This window comes from Panthera leo, chromosome B1, assembly GCF_018350215.1.
Source record: "Panthera leo isolate Ple1 chromosome B1, P.leo_Ple1_pat1.1, whole genome shotgun sequence".
NCBI classification, from domain to species: Eukaryota; Metazoa; Chordata; class Mammalia; order Carnivora; family Felidae; genus Panthera; species Panthera leo.
In genome coordinates this window covers 156,642,252-156,660,205 of record NC_056682.1, presented here as the reverse complement: position 1 = coordinate 156,660,205, position 17,954 = coordinate 156,642,252, and positions in this window count along the sequence as shown.

Genomic DNA, 17,954 nt, shown 5'->3' with positions numbered 1-17,954 from the left:
TAGAGTTCCCTATTTCTACAGTCTTCTCCAAAAAGGGTGAAAAACAAATGTTCTATCTCCCCTCTCTCAATTGTGTAAGGTTTGAGGTAGTCTAAGCTCTTATTTCATCAGTTTCTTGACTCTCTCTCTGTCTCCACTGGTTATTCTTATTATTGCCACCACTGCTTTTGCTGAGATAATTTACTTTCCTGGTTTTCGATTTTGTTAAAAGAGAGCCGTATCAGTTTAGGAGTTGGTATGGTGTTTGGGGGAGTCAAAATACCTGGTTTCTAGCTGTGGCACGAATCCTAGGTTTTTGCCTAGGTTTTGCCACAACTCTGTCTAGTGCATCTATTATATTGCAAGCACCTGGCATCATTCTTGGACCATCGGAACTGCTCAACAGGAGCACTTGGGTGGCTCAATCGGTTAAGTGTCCGACTTCAGCTCAGGTCAGATCTCATGATTCTTGAGTTCAAGATCGCATTGGCCTCTGCGCTGACAGTGCGGAGCCTGCTAGGGATTCTCACTCTTTCCTCTCTCTCTCTGCCCCTCCCCCACTCGCTTTGTCAAAATAATTAATAAATAAACTTAAAAAAACAGTACTGCTCAATAAACATTTGCAAGGATGAGTGAGAAAAGAAAGAAGTTGGATCTTAGGAAGTAATTTAATTTAATTGAGAAGAAAATGATAAAAATGAAGATATAAACAGGTAAGTTAAGAGCAAATGTAATATGTAATAAAAAAAAAATAAGGAATCAACAGAAACTTAGTAGGACAGGGTATAATTTCACAGGGAAGAAAGCCCTCCACTGGCTGGAAATATGTCCCATGGCCTATTATATCTCTTTAAATGTCAACAAGAGACTGAGATCATTTAAGACTGAACCCCAGATCTCTCTCCTACCGCATACCCCAAAATGTCCCTCCTCCTATTTTACATGTTTTAAGAAATGGCTCTCCTATTTGTACAGTTATGGTAGCTACAGACTAGAAAATCATCATTGCCACCCCATCCACTTTCAACTAACACGCCCAGTCTATCCCAAAGTGCTAATGATTTTGCTTTTTATTATCTCCCGATATGCATTTCCTTATATTTCCATCCTTACAACTACCCACGTCACCATTTTAGAAATTCATCTACATTTACAAAATTCCACTTTGTTCCTCTTCTAATACTTCCCCTCACAGTAGCCAGAGTAATATTCACAAAGACAGATCTAAGAATACCACCCTCCTTCCTTAAAAGATTCAGTCATCCTGTTACTCTTCATATAAAGAAAAGGAAATCATTTGATGGTGACACCATAAGGAACCACCATCCTACTCTCTACTTCTAGGAGTCTGGCTATATTAGATATCTCACATATGTGGAATCATGCAGTGTTTGTCCATCTAAGACTGAGTAATGGTAGCCTTCAGAAAGTAGATCTCTTAACTAAGCTTGCTTTCACAGATCAAAGTGCTCAGGCATTTCAGGGAAAAACATGCATCCGTTGTCTTTGTGCAGCTCACACACACATTCCAAGGGTGTTCCCCCTTAAAATTGGAAACTATGGTAATGTAGAAACATCTCAAAAAATTACTAGCACAAAAACTAGAAGCAATGCTTCTTTTTAAAGCTGGGAATTAGTAGAGGGGGAAAAGAAGCTGAATCATTTAGGAATTTAGGACAGCTTTAAGGCTTCTTTTCTTTGGATTCAAGAAGAGTAAAAGTCACTTTTGGATTTCATCCATATGTTCCTGAAAATAGTTATCTAACACATCTTCGTATGCTAATGCAAGGTTTATGTAAACACTATTGACAGGCCTAAACTAAGATATATATGGCCATATATTTTTTAAATGTTTATTTGTTTTGAAAGAGAGCAAGTGGGAGAGGAGCAGAGAGAGAGAGAGAGAGAGAGAGAGAAGATCCCAAGCAGACTTTGTACTGGCAGCACAGAGCCAGATGCGGAGCTTGAACCCACGAACTGAGAGATCATGAACTGAGCCGAAATCAAGAGTTGGAAGCTTAACCCACTGAGCCACCCAGGTACCCCTATATGGCCATATTTTAAAAAAATATCAACAGAAAGAGAAAAAAGCTAACAGGAAATAACCTAGTAGGCCATCAGAACGGAAAAGGAGTCAAATCATGATTAAAATACTTACTATTCACACTCCACATTCTTACATGGGTAAAGTAAATACAGAGTAAATATACCTTTTATTTTTTTAACTTTAAATAATATAAGGAATGCATGTAAGTCACTTGTGAAAGGTAATATATTTAATCTTTGCTGATGCTAAATAACGGTGAATCGTATGAATGAAAATATATTTGTTTATATACATGGATGATGAATAAATAGGAGATATTTTGTTCTTCTTTATAAACATGAAGAACTTCCTTTTAAAGTAGTTATATGCAAATTTCAGGACACAATGTATTAAAATAATTATTGGAATGAAATATGTAGATAACTTCACTTAGATAACATATGCTCTATTTTACCCAGTTGGCTTATAATTACAATGAGTGATATTTCCCACTTTAGAAGACATATCTTGAAAATATTTAGGACCTTAGAAAATTTACTTAGATGAAAATAAATTCAACTTAGAGAATGTGAAATGTTATTCTAATTATTATTATTTAATTGGTTTATTATTTATATTTCATATTTCTTAAGGATTATGTGCAACATTGTACAGATTTTATTTAAATCAAACAATGGCAAAAGTTTAGCAGAAGGTTAACCAAATCTTGTAAATTGCAAGAAGAAGCACAAAAAGTCCAAGAAAAGTTGGAGAGTTATTCACATTAAGAAAAAATGAACCACAATGAGAGTTCTAAGTCCTTCAGGAGAATTTCAAAAGTTGCTAATAGAAAGGAGAATAAACAAAATGGTTTTCATATTAGAATACTTGAGACAACTTTGGGGAAATCTCAAGGCATCAGATGGTGCCCTTGACAAATATTGACGTCTAAAATGAGAAAGTTATAGAGCAAGTACAGTGATTCAAGTCCAATAAATCACCAGGACCATATGGTATACATCCAAGATTTCTGAAGGAAATAAGTATGAACTAGCATAGATACAGGAAAAAAAACAAAACAGTGTGAAATACAGTCTTAATAGTGGCATCTGTTTTTAAAGATTGGAAGATTACTAATTTGGTACCTAGAAAGTAAAGGAAAATTTTTTGAAAGAGTGTCAAATCAAGAATTTAATATATTTTGCCTATATTAACTAGTGATGTTGAGTAAACTTGAATATTTCTGTGCTGTTCTTTCTTTATCTTTCCCAGATTCCTTCTACAATAAAGCTTTTCTGTCATTTCTTCCTGATCTTGGCTGTTTTTCCGAGCATACGTTGATTAATAAGCCAGTGGTTAACAACCCTGGATCTTGAAATTTACTCTCACCTGTCGATGCCAAAAACTGATTTTACACCTGTCCTTCCTCAGAAAATTTGCAGTTTTTTTTTCCTTGTGGTTGTTTGTTGTTGTTCTTGTTGTTTGATTTTTTACATGGCAATTAATTGGGATATACTGACTTCCAAACAGAACTGGTATTGTTCCATTTTTGTTTTTCAGCCATTAGCTCATTCTGTTACAGAGCCATGAAATACAATCAGGGTTATGCAAAATAGCTGTCAATTTGCAAATTGAGAAAGTGAAAATTCAAATGAATTTGTTTACTTTTTATTGAACTATCATATAGATACAGAAAAGTGCACTAGTCATAAGTGCATGATCTCAATAAATTTTTCCACATACAATGCCCAAATGTAACCCCTAGTTAAAGTCATCATATAGCATGTCACACCTCTTAAGTTTTCCTTTACCCTCTGCCAATCAGTATTAACCCCAAACTAACCACTATTCCGGATTATACTATCAGTTAGTAGTGCCTGTTCTTAAACTTCAAACACATAAAGTCATTCTGGCTTCTCTCGCTCCAAATAATGTCTCTGAGATTCATCAATGCTTTAGAGTCTATCAGTAGATGAATCTTATTTTGTTTCTAAGTGCAGCTTCATTTTATAATATACCATATTTTATTTATCCTCTTGATGGAATTTCAAGCTATTTCATTTTTGTCTCTTAAGTGTAAATCTGTAATAAATATTCTTGTATTCATGTCTTTTGCTGAACATATGCACCGTTTTCACTTGTTAATAAACCTAAGAGTGAAATTGTTAGTCATAGAGTAAGCATTCAGTTAAATTTAGTAAATAATGCCAAACTGTGTTCCAAAGTATTGATACATTTAACACTCAAATAGCAATACATATGAGTCCAATTGCTTTGCAAATTCACCAACACTTGGTATCAGCAGTCATTCATTTTTTAGCTATTGGATAAATGGGTAAGAGAATCTCATTGTGGTATTAATTTGCATTTCATTGAGAAGTAATGATATTCACACGTTTATTGACTATATGAATGCCCTCTTTTTTGATGTATCAATGAAGTTTTTTGCTCATTAAAAAAATCAGGTCTTGTATCTTTCTCTGATTTTTAGGAAATCTTAATATATTCTGTATTTGAGTTCTGTGTCAAATCTATCATCTATCTATCCATTTATTTATCTACATATGGATGTTCTAAATGATTTGAGGTTCAATGAGGCTTACTTTATGGTAGTTCTTTTTGAATCTTGTTTAAAAAATCTTTGCTTACATCAAAGATCATACAAATATTTTCCCATATTTAATCCAAAGCTTTATTGTTTTGCACTTCATGTTTAGGTTTATTATTCTTTTTTTAAAATGTTTATTTATTTACTTAGAGAAAGCACAAGTGCGAGCAAACTGGGGAGGGGCAGAGAGAGAAGGAGAGAGAGAATCTCAAGCAGGCTCCATGCTGTCAGCCCAGAGTCCAACAGGGTGTCAAATTACAAACTGTGAGATCATGACCTGAGCCAAAAGCAAGAGTAGGACCCTCAACCGACTGTGCCACCCCGATGCCTCTAGATTTAAGATTCTTTTCAAAATAGTTTTAAGGTACAGTATGAGGAAAATGTTTGTGCTTCCAAAGGAAAGTCAAAGTTATCCTGCACCATTTATTCAAAATACCATTTTTCCCTTCAGTGAATGTCTCTGGAATCTTTGTGGGAAGTCAAACTTAACTGATTTTTTTTATAATATTTCATTATTCTATTGCCTACCCTGTACCTTCTAAGTATTCCACCAGAGTCTGTAAAGATTACTCAGGAAAACTATACACATATGCACACAGAATGAGATACAGATTGAGAAAAAGGAAAAACTTACTGCATTCGTAAGAATGCATTTGCCAGTTTATATCAACCATGTGAAAGAAAAGTAAAAACGTGTCCATATGCAGCCAGAGTGATCTTTCAAAAGCATGTATCAGATAATAATACTCTCCTGATCACACATATCTTGTGGCTTTCCATTTCATTTGGCCCAATGTTTTACCATGAGCATTTAGCTTGTACATAGGGTGGTCTGTGACAAACTCCAGTCTCCTCTCAAACCACTTTACTCTCTCACTCTCTTCCTTTATGACTCTCGATGCGATAGCCACACTATTTTTTTTTTCTCGTACAGGCATTGTTTTCATCTTAGAGCCTTTTAAAAGTCGATATTTCACCCAGAATGATTATACCCAGGTTTGTGATTTGCCGAATCAGGTCCATTATTCTACTCACAGTATACGTTTCCAATTCAGAGACACCATGGTTCACCAAGTCTAAAATCTCTACCCTTATGCCTATCAGCCCAACCACACCTTACCCACCTCAGGATCTTTCTATTACATCCTTCCATTTTATTTTGTTAAAGAGTTTGTCAGCCTCTGACATGATCTCATTCATGTATTCAGCTCACACTCACATGTTTTTATTATTGCCTATGCATTTGTCTATTTTTATTTTGTATAATAATATTTCTTGTAGATTGCATTTATTGACAACATACATCTTTATTTAGGCCCAAGAAAATATAACTGTGAAGTAAAAACTATCAAATACTATCAAAGTAACTTATTTTAATAAAAAGGTAGTCTTTCTTTCTTTCTTTCTTTCTTTCTTTCTTTCTTTCTTTCTTTCTTTCTTTCTTTTAAAATACACTGCCAGGGGTGCCTGGGTGGCTCAGTCAGTTAAGCATCTGACTCTCGATTTTGGCTCAGGTCACGATCTCACCATTCGTGGGTTCGAGCCCCATCTTCGGCTCTGTGCTTACAACGCACAGCCTGCTTGGGACTCTTTCTCTCCTTCTCTCTACCCTTCCCCTGCTTGCATGCTCTCTCTCTCTAAAGTAAATAAATAAGCTTACAAAATTCACTGTGAAATGTAAAACAAACCAAATATAGCGACTTTTCTAATCATTTTAGGCAAGGCTGATTATGTAAAAACACCTTTGGTGTCTTCCTATCTAGACACTAGACACTTTAAGGAAGTATCAATACAGAATGCTTAAATCCTATGCAAATGGAAAAGACCTATATAATAGCTTAGGATCCTTGTTTGTCTATCTTTTAAATAATATGTGTACACCATGCATGCATGTGGACCTATGCGTGTGTATAGGTGTGTGTGTTTCCCTTTAGAATCTAGGCTCCCTGGGAGCAGCTATGCTTTTTATTGTGAGGGTCAGATGATGCTTGACATATAGAACTTGCTATATAAACATCTGTGAAACTCATAAATTAATTGGAATCTTAATTTTAAGTGAGTCCTAATCAAAGTGAACAAACCAAATATTATTTTTAACATGCTTCTTCCTACACATTACAGACTTAAAAAAAACTGTATAATTCTTCTCCCCTCCATGTCCACCCTGTGACTGTTCTACCATGAAATAATCACATCTAATTTTTCAATAATTTTAGAGATCTCAATGAGGCTCATTTTCATTCTCATCATTAAACATATTCAAATATTTCATTTCTTTTTTAAAGATAGGTGGTAAAATCATTAAAGTGCCCTTTTATAGAGAGAAAGCAATATACAGTGGCAGATAACAGCTTTTTCTTATTAACAGGATGGGCAAGATGAAACTTGCCTTCGTTTCCTTATCTATGAAAACAGAACATTAGACCTTCTCTCTCCAGTCAATTCCTGCTCTAACATTCTTTGATTTTATGCATTTAAAATGAATAACAAGGTACTTACTGATATTCTTCATGCTAAGTTGAACTCTTACTTTGGATTAGCAAGAACAATGCTGGTGGCTTCAAATCTTCTTACCATGGAAAAGGCTGGCATTCGTCCAAATGGCTGCTTCTCCTGCCCGGGATACAAATATCCAATAGTGAACAAATGTAAATGTTCCCTTTACTACAGCTTCAGCAGTGTTTTCCCAGAGTCGGTGACGAAAGAGACACACTTTCAATAGTGGTAGCAACTTCTTGGCAGTGACTAGAACGAGTTAGGCTCTTAGCAGTTTCTACTCAAACAGGAAAACTGAGGAGCCTCTGGCAAAGACAGAAGACATTAGAGCCAGCCAGGAAATAAGATCTTACAGGACTATGCAGGGGAAAACAGAGAAAGGCAAGCCACATCTTTCATTGTGAAAAACTGGATAGCTGATAGTGAGGAAAATGAAGCAGAAGTAGTTTTTAAGATGTGTAAAAGAAAACTTCTACTTTATTGAAGACTTCAGTGTCCCAAATGTGATAAAGTGAACAGTTAACGACCTAGGGTATCAGCAAGGTGTTGTTCTCCCAATGGGATAAGAAAGAAAAATCAGGGGCGCCTGGGTGGCGCAGTCGGTTAAGCATCTGACTTCAGCCAGGTCACGATCTCGCGGTCCGTGAGTTCGAGCCCCGCGTCAGGCTCTGGGCTGATGGCTCAGAGCCTGGAGCCTGTTTCCGATTCTGTGTCTCCCTCTCTCTCTGCCCCTCCCCCGTTCATGCTCTGTCTCTCTCTGTCCCAAAAATAAATAAACGTTGAAAAAAAAAATTTAAAAAAAAAAAGAAAGAAAAATCAGCTGGGGCAAAGCACCATTTTAAGAGAGAAGGTTTTAGTTTGTTTGTTTCTTTGTTTGTTTAAGCAACGAGTTAAGCTTTCTGGGAAACAGCATTTTTAAATTGGAAAACTGTCTTTTTAATAGAATACTTTGAGTCTATCTTATCAGAGAATAGACTTGTTATCAAGAAATTGTAAGGCTTTTGTACGACTTTTTAAGCTAACAGCTTTGGATGCTATATGTGTGTGTGTGTGTGTGTGTGTGTGTGTGTGTGTGTGTTTCTACCAAACAATTAACCATTTCCTTGATTCTACAATATAGGGTTTTTATTAGTAACGTTAGAAAATGCCTCATAATAGAAGCAGAGTATAATTAATTAATCTTGATTTTTTTCTATATATTAAAGTCTCCAGTGTCGTTGATTTAAAAGCCCTTGTTGTGATGAGCACCAGGTGTTGTATAGAAGTGTTGAATCACTATATTGTGCACCTGAAACTAACATTACACTATATTAACTAAGTGGCATTTAAATAAAAACTTGGAAAAAAAGGAACATAAAAATAAATAAATAAAAGAAGGATTAAGGTAGTTCCAGGTTCCATTCAGACAGAAATCTCTAAATGGACCTTGTTTCATGTAGACCTAAAAACCTTTTATTAACTTTTAACTATTTGGCCAATGCCTCCTTTAAGGTACATTGTCCCTTTTGGAGATTTGAAGGTTAAAAAATAACGTAAATATAAAGAAAGGAAGAGCTTACTGTTTGCTAAAGATTGGATATCACAAGTGAATCTGACATAGGGAATCCCTAAACTATTTAAATGTTTATTAAGAAATTTGTTTAGGGGAGCCTGGGTGGCTCAGTTGGTTAAGCATCCAAGTTCAGCTTAGGTCATGATCTCATGGTTTGTGAGTTCAAGCCCTGCATTGGGCTCTCTGATGTCAGCACAGAGCCTGGAGTCTGGTTTGGATCCTCTGTCCCCCTCTCTCTCTGTCCTTTCCTCTCTCTCCCTCTCTCTCTCTCTCTCTCTGTCTCTCTAAAATAAAGCATTAAAGAAAGAAATTTATTAAAAAGTACGATTAGGGGGAGCTAATCTTGAAAAATGAGTAGTTCTAGAAAAGAAAGTAAAAAGAAAGCATAGGATAATAAAAGATATGTACTTTAACTTTGCTTTGATTTTTTTTCTGCACTTATGTGATACTGAATTCTTGTAAAGATTTGGTATGGTGAAAGTCAAATAAACAAATTTTTTTGGTTTTTCTTTTTTGTGTATTTTTTAACACAGTAAAAGCAAATGCCTTTGTACAAGTAAGAAAATGTTTATTAAAATGATGAATAAATTTTAAAAACCTATAGGAAACTAGAAAAAAAATTAAACTGAAAGTAAGCAGGAAAAAGTATGTAGTAAGAATTACAGCAGAAATCAATTAAATTGAAACAGGAAATCAATAGAGAATATCAATAAAACCAAAAGACAGTTCTTTGAAAAGATCAATAAAATCAGTATGTGTCTAGTCAGGCTAACTGTTAAAAAGAAAGAAAGAAAGAAAGAAAGAAAGAAAGAAAGAAAGAAAGAAAGAAAGAACACTGTGAAAATCTTTTCAGAAAACATAGGCTAAATCCTCATCATCTTGGATTTGACAAAGGATTCTTAAGTATGACATCAAAAGCACAAAGTTACAACAACAGAAAAGTAGACAAATTGCACTTCATTAAAATTTAAAAAATAGTATGTTTTTGAATGGACATCATTAACAGGGTGGAAGGCAAGTCAAAAACTAGAAGAAAAAATTTGTAAATCATATACAAGAGAAGAGAGTTGTATCAAGGAAAACACTCTTAGAACTCAACAGTAAAGAGACAACCTAATGTAAAAATGGACAAAAGATATGAATCAACATTTCTCCAAGAAAGACATACAAATGGTCAATATACACATGAAAAGATGGTTAACACCATCAGTCATCAGAAAAATGAAAATCATAACCTTATGAGAATGCACTTTATTATACTAAGATGACTACAATAAAAACATCAGATAATAATAAAGTTTGGTGAGGATGTGGAGAAATTGGAACCTTCACACACTGCTGGATGGAATATAAAGTGGTACAGCCACAGTTTCTAAAATAGTTAAGCACAGGGTTGCCATACGACCCAGCCATTCCATTCCTAGGTGCACAAAGAGCCACAAGAGAAATGAAAACATATATCAACACAAAACCTGCACCTAAATGTTTATAGTTAGTAGCATTTTTCATATTTCCAACAGCTGGAAACAATTGAAATATCCATGAATCAGGAAATGGATAACAACAAGGTTGTATCTCCATACAATAGAATGTTATTCAGTCATGAAAAGGAATGAAATACTGATTCATGCTCATGATGGGTGAATCTTGAACATATTACACTAAATGAAAGAAGTCAGTCACAAAAGATCACATTATGTGATTCTTTTCAAATAGGGATATCTACAAACATAGAATGCTGGAAGCCGAGCTATCCCAGCCTGATGCCAAGGCCCAGGCTGTGGACGGATTGGTGACTGCAAGGCGGCCCACCGACACTGAAGCTTCTTGTACTCCCACTTTTATGTAATTTGGCCTTAATAAAGTACCTGGAAAACAGAAAAAGCATAGGTTCCGCAAGAAAATTGTGCAGCCCTACATTTAGCCTTTGCCATCCCCTATGGAGACACCTCTACTTACAGAAAGGAGAGCCTCATACATTTGCCAGCAAAGGAGGCCAACAAAGGAGAGACATATGGATTTGAAAGCCCCACTCTGGCAACTAAGGAGTGTATCTCTGGGCACAGGTGACTTCAACCCCTAGGCCCACCTGGCCCCCAGGAGGCATTCCAGATGATGATGATTGAACCTAGTAGGTTAAGGTACAGAATGGTTCATTGGTTCCTAGGTGCATTGTCTCTCTGAGAATGTATGAAGCATGGGTTTCTAAGGCTTTTTCAGCCCCTTCCTAGCACCTCGGACTGAGGCAAACACATTGTTCTTCTGGCTTCAAGTGGTTCAGGAGAAACAACTAGGAGGTCATGTCCCTGTAACTGTTCCACTTGAGGTGTCGAGAAATGGAGGACCTTTCATGAGAACAGCAAAGCAAATGCCTTATAGATTATAGATAAATGCAGATGCATAATGGAATAATGTAAGAAATTAATCAATAATCAAAGGGTATGAAGGAACATTACGAGAAAATCTCCATGTTATTTCTTAAAGGTTGATTACACATAGGAACATTTTCAAAATTAGGTAATGTTAGAAAAATATAGATGACGTATGCTACAAGGAAATCACTAGCAAATATAATGCCACGTTTGCTACAATAAACCAGCCAGTTCAACACACTGCTGTTGTCTGTGTCCATTTTTATTTTTGTTTTTTATTTTAGTTTTGTTTTATTTTCATTTTTCGCTGATGCCGTTTGTCCTTCAGGATCCCCTGGTTGCTGGAGCTGGTCTTCGGCAACAGAAAGTAGATTAGTAATTGTTTAGAGGTGGAGAGAGGGAAGAATAGCTAAAGTAGCAGGGCGATAGCTAAATGGCACAGGGTGTCTATTTGAAGTGATGAAAAAGGTCTAAAATTGACTGGTAAAGTTGGCACATGTCTGTGAGTATGCTAAAAAACACTGAATTGTATACTTTAAATGAGTAAATTGTATGGTATGTAAATTGTAAAGCTATTTTTTAAAATCACAAAACATATTTGGATTGAGCTGTTGTAATAAAAACAAAAAGGCAAAAAGAAAAAGAGAGAAAGAAAAAGAAAGCAACAGAAAGCAAGCAAGCAAGCAAGCAAGGGAAGCCCTCCAGAATGTATATAAGCCAGAAGTCAAAGGTCATTGGCATAGTGCAAGCAGAAAAACTCTGCAATTAAAAGTTATTCTTGGGCACCTGGGTGGCTTCAGTTAAACACCTGACTTTTGATTTTGGCTTGGTTTGTGATCTCAGAGTCATGAGATCTAGCTCTGCTCCGTGCCCAGCAAGAGCTCACTTGGGATTTTCTCTCTCTCCTTCTCCCTGTTCCCCTCCCTGGCTCGTGCAAGCATCCCACCCTCTCTCTCTCTCAAAAAAGAAAAAGAAAAAAAAAGTCATTCAAAGATCCAGATTCCTTCCATTTGTCCTGTTCTTCACAGTGGTGTTTTTCTCACCTACATGGTTCAAATGAGCTCATCATCTTCACTTACCAGTCCAGCCAACGGAAACGGGGTAAAAAGTTTAACGATCTTGAACTTTAAGATGATCTGGAAATTGCACAGATTACTTTCCCTTATAAGCCATTGGACCAAACTTCAATGTCCAAAACTGGCCCTAAGAAAGGCTGGGAAATCGGAGCAATCATATGCCCAACTAAAACATGGAAGTTGTACTGTGAAAAGGAGAGAGAAAGAGAGAGTTGGTTGTTTGTACCATATCTTATCTGTTTAAAATCTTCAAATGTTACTCTAATTACAACAAAATACAAATTCCTAACCATGACCTAGAATTTTCTCACCTCTCTGACCTCATCCCTGACCACTGTCCTCTTTGCTAATTACACCGATCCAAACTTTCTTTCTATTCCCTTCTATGCCTATATCAAACTTTTTTTTTTTAAATTTAGGACCTTTTACATGTTGTCATTTGCTATTCCTTGCGTTGGTAACACATTCATATTCTCTCATGGCTGGGTCTTCCTCCTCATTCAGTTTTGAACTTTTCAGAGACATTTTTCCTGACCACCCAAACTAAATTATACTAATTGCTATTGTTCTCATTACCTTTTGTTCCCTCTACAATAGTAATAACCAGTAAGTGTAATTAGTGCTTCCAAAATAGTCTCATTTATTTACCTAACATTTTACCCACAAAACGTAATCTCAGTAAGAATCAAGATTTTATATTTGTCATAGTCCTGATATGACACAAACAGTGCATAATTATTTGCAGAATGAGTGAATAAAAATGATAATGAATGTGATGGTAACGGTAGTCCATGGAATCAAAAAGCACAAAGAATTCTTTATCTAGAGTTGGGAGTGAGGAGGAAAGGTCTCTTGGAAGAAATATCCAGAGACCTAAAGTATGATTTTAAATGTAGCTAGCCAAAGGAAAGGTAAAAGAAACAACTGAAAAGTTTTAGTGATGAAAAAAATCATTCAGGAATCTTAAAGAAGTATACTGGAGTATAAATATACCGCAAGGAAGGGGATGTTAAAATCAAGACCGGAGAGGTAAAATCAGGGACATGGTATAACACAATTGTTTATAGAGTGGTTGTCACAATGTAGAATAAGTCTACCCTCATCACATGTCATGTTTAGTTTTACTCAGACTATTAAAGGACTTCACATAGGTTAAAAAAAAAAGTGTATCTCACAAATGTAAATTAGCCTATCATAATTTTATATTTAAATTTTTGTTTAATGCTTATTTATTTTTGAGAGACTGTGAGCTGGGGCGGGGGGGGGGGTGCAGAGAGAGAGGGAGACACAGAAACCGAAGCAGGATCCAGGCTCTGAGCTGTCAGCACAGAGCCCAACGCAGGGCTGGAACTCAAGGACGCAAGATCTTGACCTGAGCCAAAGTCAGATGTTTAACCGACTGAGCCACCCAGGTGCCCAGCCTTTCATAATTTTAAACATTCAAATAACATTGTTTCACAGTGAGTGTCTTGGTTCTTTGTCTTATTCTACCAAAATGGTCTCCTCCAGGTGTTTACAGCATAGAATGCTAGAACATTCTGTGCCAAACATTATGAAAGAAACAGTTGTAGCACTTTATGCCCAAGTACAGGCGTATAGGACCTGGGTATAAAACGCTCATTGCAACAGGCGAAAGAAAATGTCTCTGAAAATCCTACACATGGAAGAAACAGAATCCTTGTAATCCCAAAATTTCCATGGCAGACATTTAATTTGCTTTTTTCAACAGTAGCTTAATCTTTTAATACCTATGTTCCTTTAACAATGCATAAAGCTGCTCAAAAGTCAGGGCTGAATAGTGTCCTTGTAAAGCTTCCTAGGAGAACTATTGGTAATAGCCCAGTAGTGGAGGTTTTCTTCCCCCCCCCCCACCCCAGGTATTCAGAGCCAGAGGCTTGAATAAAGGCAGATGGAGCTCACCTTTTATCCTTCTGATGGGAGAGCACCTAGGACTGGCTTTGCACTGATCTTCTGAATGAGATGAAAGAGCCTCCTCTCTATTATGCATCCACATTTTACCCTGCTTTTTTTTAATGCTAGGGGACATTACATTAGAGAGCATATTTCCAGACACATCAGGATAGGACTGAAGCTCCAAAATGAAAATGTGCACCAGCCTCACTGTTCAAATTTAAATTATTTACCTTCATCATTTAATTATTTATGATTAGAATGAGGCTTAAACTTTTGATTTCAAATGTAAGTTCCCATCCTTTTTTATACTTTTCAAAGAAATACATATATTTTTTTCCAGGAATAACACTCCTCAGAGAGTTTCCTAATCATTTCTGAGACAATCAGATGTTGCCATCCACAGAAAGTGAGGACCGGGTTTCTCTGCTGCTATGGCTGTAGGCTGCCATCTTGACTTGCAGGAGGTCTCTGTTCTCCTTGGGGGGACATTCCTGCCCCCAGGAATCCCTCACAGCAGCATCCGGAAAAGGTGTGAGAACTTCCTCTGTCTTCAAACCAGGTGTGAGGTAGGCCCTTCCCTTTACTCTCCCACTACAGCAGTGATGTGACACTAGTCATGAACTTGACTGAAAGTTCAGGAAGAATGAAGGGAGCTATCACATGGGAAATAACTTAAAACTACTCCATGGACACTATCCACTCAGGCTTGATACTCCTCTAAGTCCATACTCATGGAATTCTCATCTACAGTCATAGATATGCTTCAGTCTCCCGTACTTTCCAGGGCAGCCAAACTGTCTCCACATTCAAAGTTTAGAAAATATTTTTCTTACTTTTAGTTTAAAACCTGTTTTCTTGGCCCATTACTCGTGGCTTTCCAGAGTAATTAAGAAGCAGAGGGTAATTTCCCTTCCAGAAAATCTGTTCTTCCACACATAGGAATACTCTGTAGACTTCTGGCTCCAGCGGAATGTAGTCCAACATTATTTTTTTCCCAAAGTCTTCGTGAACCAGGTTTAAATAAAAAGCTACATGAAGGACATTAGCAGCCCGGTTCAGCTGCAGCGGCATCAAAACTCAGCCCAATTTTTTCACCATTTCTGCTCATTGACAACTCTAAAAAATTTGGGGCCCAGAATCACTTGACTAGGCATTAATATAACAGACTGCGGTCAGTTGTTATATTTTATACTTCATAATAATTAACAACATGATCGGTAAAAACTCTCTGACAAGTCATATGTTGAACATGAAATGATTCAATTTTCCTCAGACTTCAGGGATTCGAAAAACAATTTCCACTTAGAGATTCACCTTTCAGTCAAGTCCATTTCACATTTATATTTCACATTCCTATGATGGGCTTTTGAGCAAATATTGTGACAAATACTCTGCTTTGTTCTGAATAGTTTGCAATTAGAGGGGTCATTTCACTTCACATGGCTGTGGATAGATAAGAACAACTTGCAGAATGATGTATCAATGTCCATCTGGACTTCTTTTTGCTCTCAGTTCCTTTGAAAAGAGTCAGCTAAAATCATAATTCATAAAACATTTAAATACCTCAAATAATAATGTTCACATTAAAACCTTAGACCACATCACCTTACAGAGAAAGAATAATCTCCTTCATCCATTTCCTTTAAAACTTGAAAATGAAGTTTAGGGACACAATATCAGTATTCTCACTTAAAGTGAACATCTTATGGACCCAGTATTTCACTTGAAAAATAGAGAAGGAAGTTTTATAAATGAAAAATATATATGTACATAAAGAGAGAGATATAGTGAATGATATAAAATATAAAGAAGTAATTCCTTTTTGGGGGGGATTAAATTAACATCATCAAATACAGAGTGTTTTTGTTTTTAAATACCAATATTAAGTACCAGCAATTAAATGACCCACCCAAAACATGCTCAAAAATAAGTAAGTAAAACTTTCTGATTTTACAAACATTCTCATGATTCTCATACATGAACTAGAGAATTGGCTCATACAGGTTTATGTAGGTCAAATACACACTTGTATTTGTCTCTTCCTTTAAAAGTGGAGCCTTCTGGTACAAAGAGTGTCACTGTGACTTGTGGATTCTGGGGTGTTGCCTAAATAGAGTGATCATAAATCATCATTGTAAACCAGGATAATTTTTAGAGTAACAGGAGTGCTGTTTATAATTACACCAAAGGGAACCATGGATACCGTAGGTAGACCTTCTACCACTAACCTATACTCTTCTTTGCAAACAAGTCAGCTATTACCATTTTTTTTTACTATGTCACATATCAGCTATCATTTTAGCATAATGTTCTTTGAATGTCTCACATTTTCACAAGTTATCACTCTTCTACCTAGCCCTAATATTAAATGAAATCCCACATGAAACACATGCCATTGACTATAAAGTTAACTCTTCCCTCACTTATGCAACATATAATTATTGCTGGCTCTTCCTTAAACTTTGGAAGCAACTACCTTTTGCTAGTAAAGAAGAAAGATGTAGGATCTGTTAAACTTTTTTTCTTTGTTTACACTCAAGTTTTTATTTTAATTCCAGTTAGTTAACATATAGTGTAATATTAGATATTAGTTTCAGTAGAATTTAGTGATTCATCACTTACATTTAACACCCTCCCTAAGCTTGTTAACATAAAATATATGAAGGTCCACATGCTATTGTACTCCACTGTTACAATAGTAATTTGAATACATCCATGGAGTAGTTTTCAGTTAAGATTCTTCACTGTTAAACAAAAATATTAGAGAAACTTTAATAAAATATTATGTAATAACTAAATATATACTGTTTAAATAAAATACTACCAGATGTGAAATGTACAGGTAAAACATGAGGCCAAAGTTCCAAAAGGTACTTTCACTTTAGAAGATAACATAGGGGCGCCTAGATGGCTTAGTCGGTAGAGCGTCTGACTTTGACTCATGTTGTGATCTCTATGCCGACAGCACAGAGCCTGGAGCCTGCTTCTGATTCTGTGTCTCCCTCTCTCTCTGCTCCTCCCCCACTCACGCTCTGTGTCTCTCTCTCTCTCAAAACTAAATAAACATTAAAAAAAAATTAGAAGAAAACATAAATGTGGATTACATACCACAAAATAGCAGTAAACTGGGATGCATTTCTTGGTGAATGTAATCCAAAGAGGTATAAAGAAATTATTTCTTCTGAATGATACAAAAAGTCACCTGTAATAAAATCTGCCTTTTATCTAGTGTCTGTTCGCCCTCATAGTAATAACACTCTGATTCTCTTTTAGGAAATCATCCCTAATTCACTTGCAGGTCATGTAGTCTTTTTTTATTATTATTAATTTCTTTAACATGTATTCAATTTTGAGAGAGAAAGACAGAGCACAAGCAGGGGAGGGGCACAGAGAGAAAGGGAGACACAGGATCCTAAGCAGGCTTCAGGCTGAGCTGTCAGCACAGAGCTGGACATGGGGCTCTAACTTAGGAACCATGAGAGCAAACCTGAACAGAAGTCAGATGCTTAACCAACTGGACCACCCAGGTGCCTCAGGTCATGCAGTCTTAATAGGATTTACTCTCTCCTTCCCTGGTCCCATTTTCTGGCTTCAGAAATAAACCCATGACCAAGGCCAAACCAAACAACAGTGTACAGGTCCTTGGGCACATTCATTGTTTTAAGGTGAGCACGTGGCTCAAGTCAAGCCAAAGAGACTCAGTTCTGGCTCCTGAAAATACAAGTGCCCTCTCACTGATGAGACCTTCAGGCTGCCATTTCCAAAATTCATCACATAGAACTCCTCTGAAACTGAAAGCAGTTTAGAAAAGAAGGATGAGGTGGAGAAGGAGGAGAGGAAACAGAAGAGGAGGAAGACTGAAAAGGTTTGATCTGCTAATATCATTTCTGTAATTGTAGGCAGATGTAGCTAAAGAAAACTTGCTGCAATT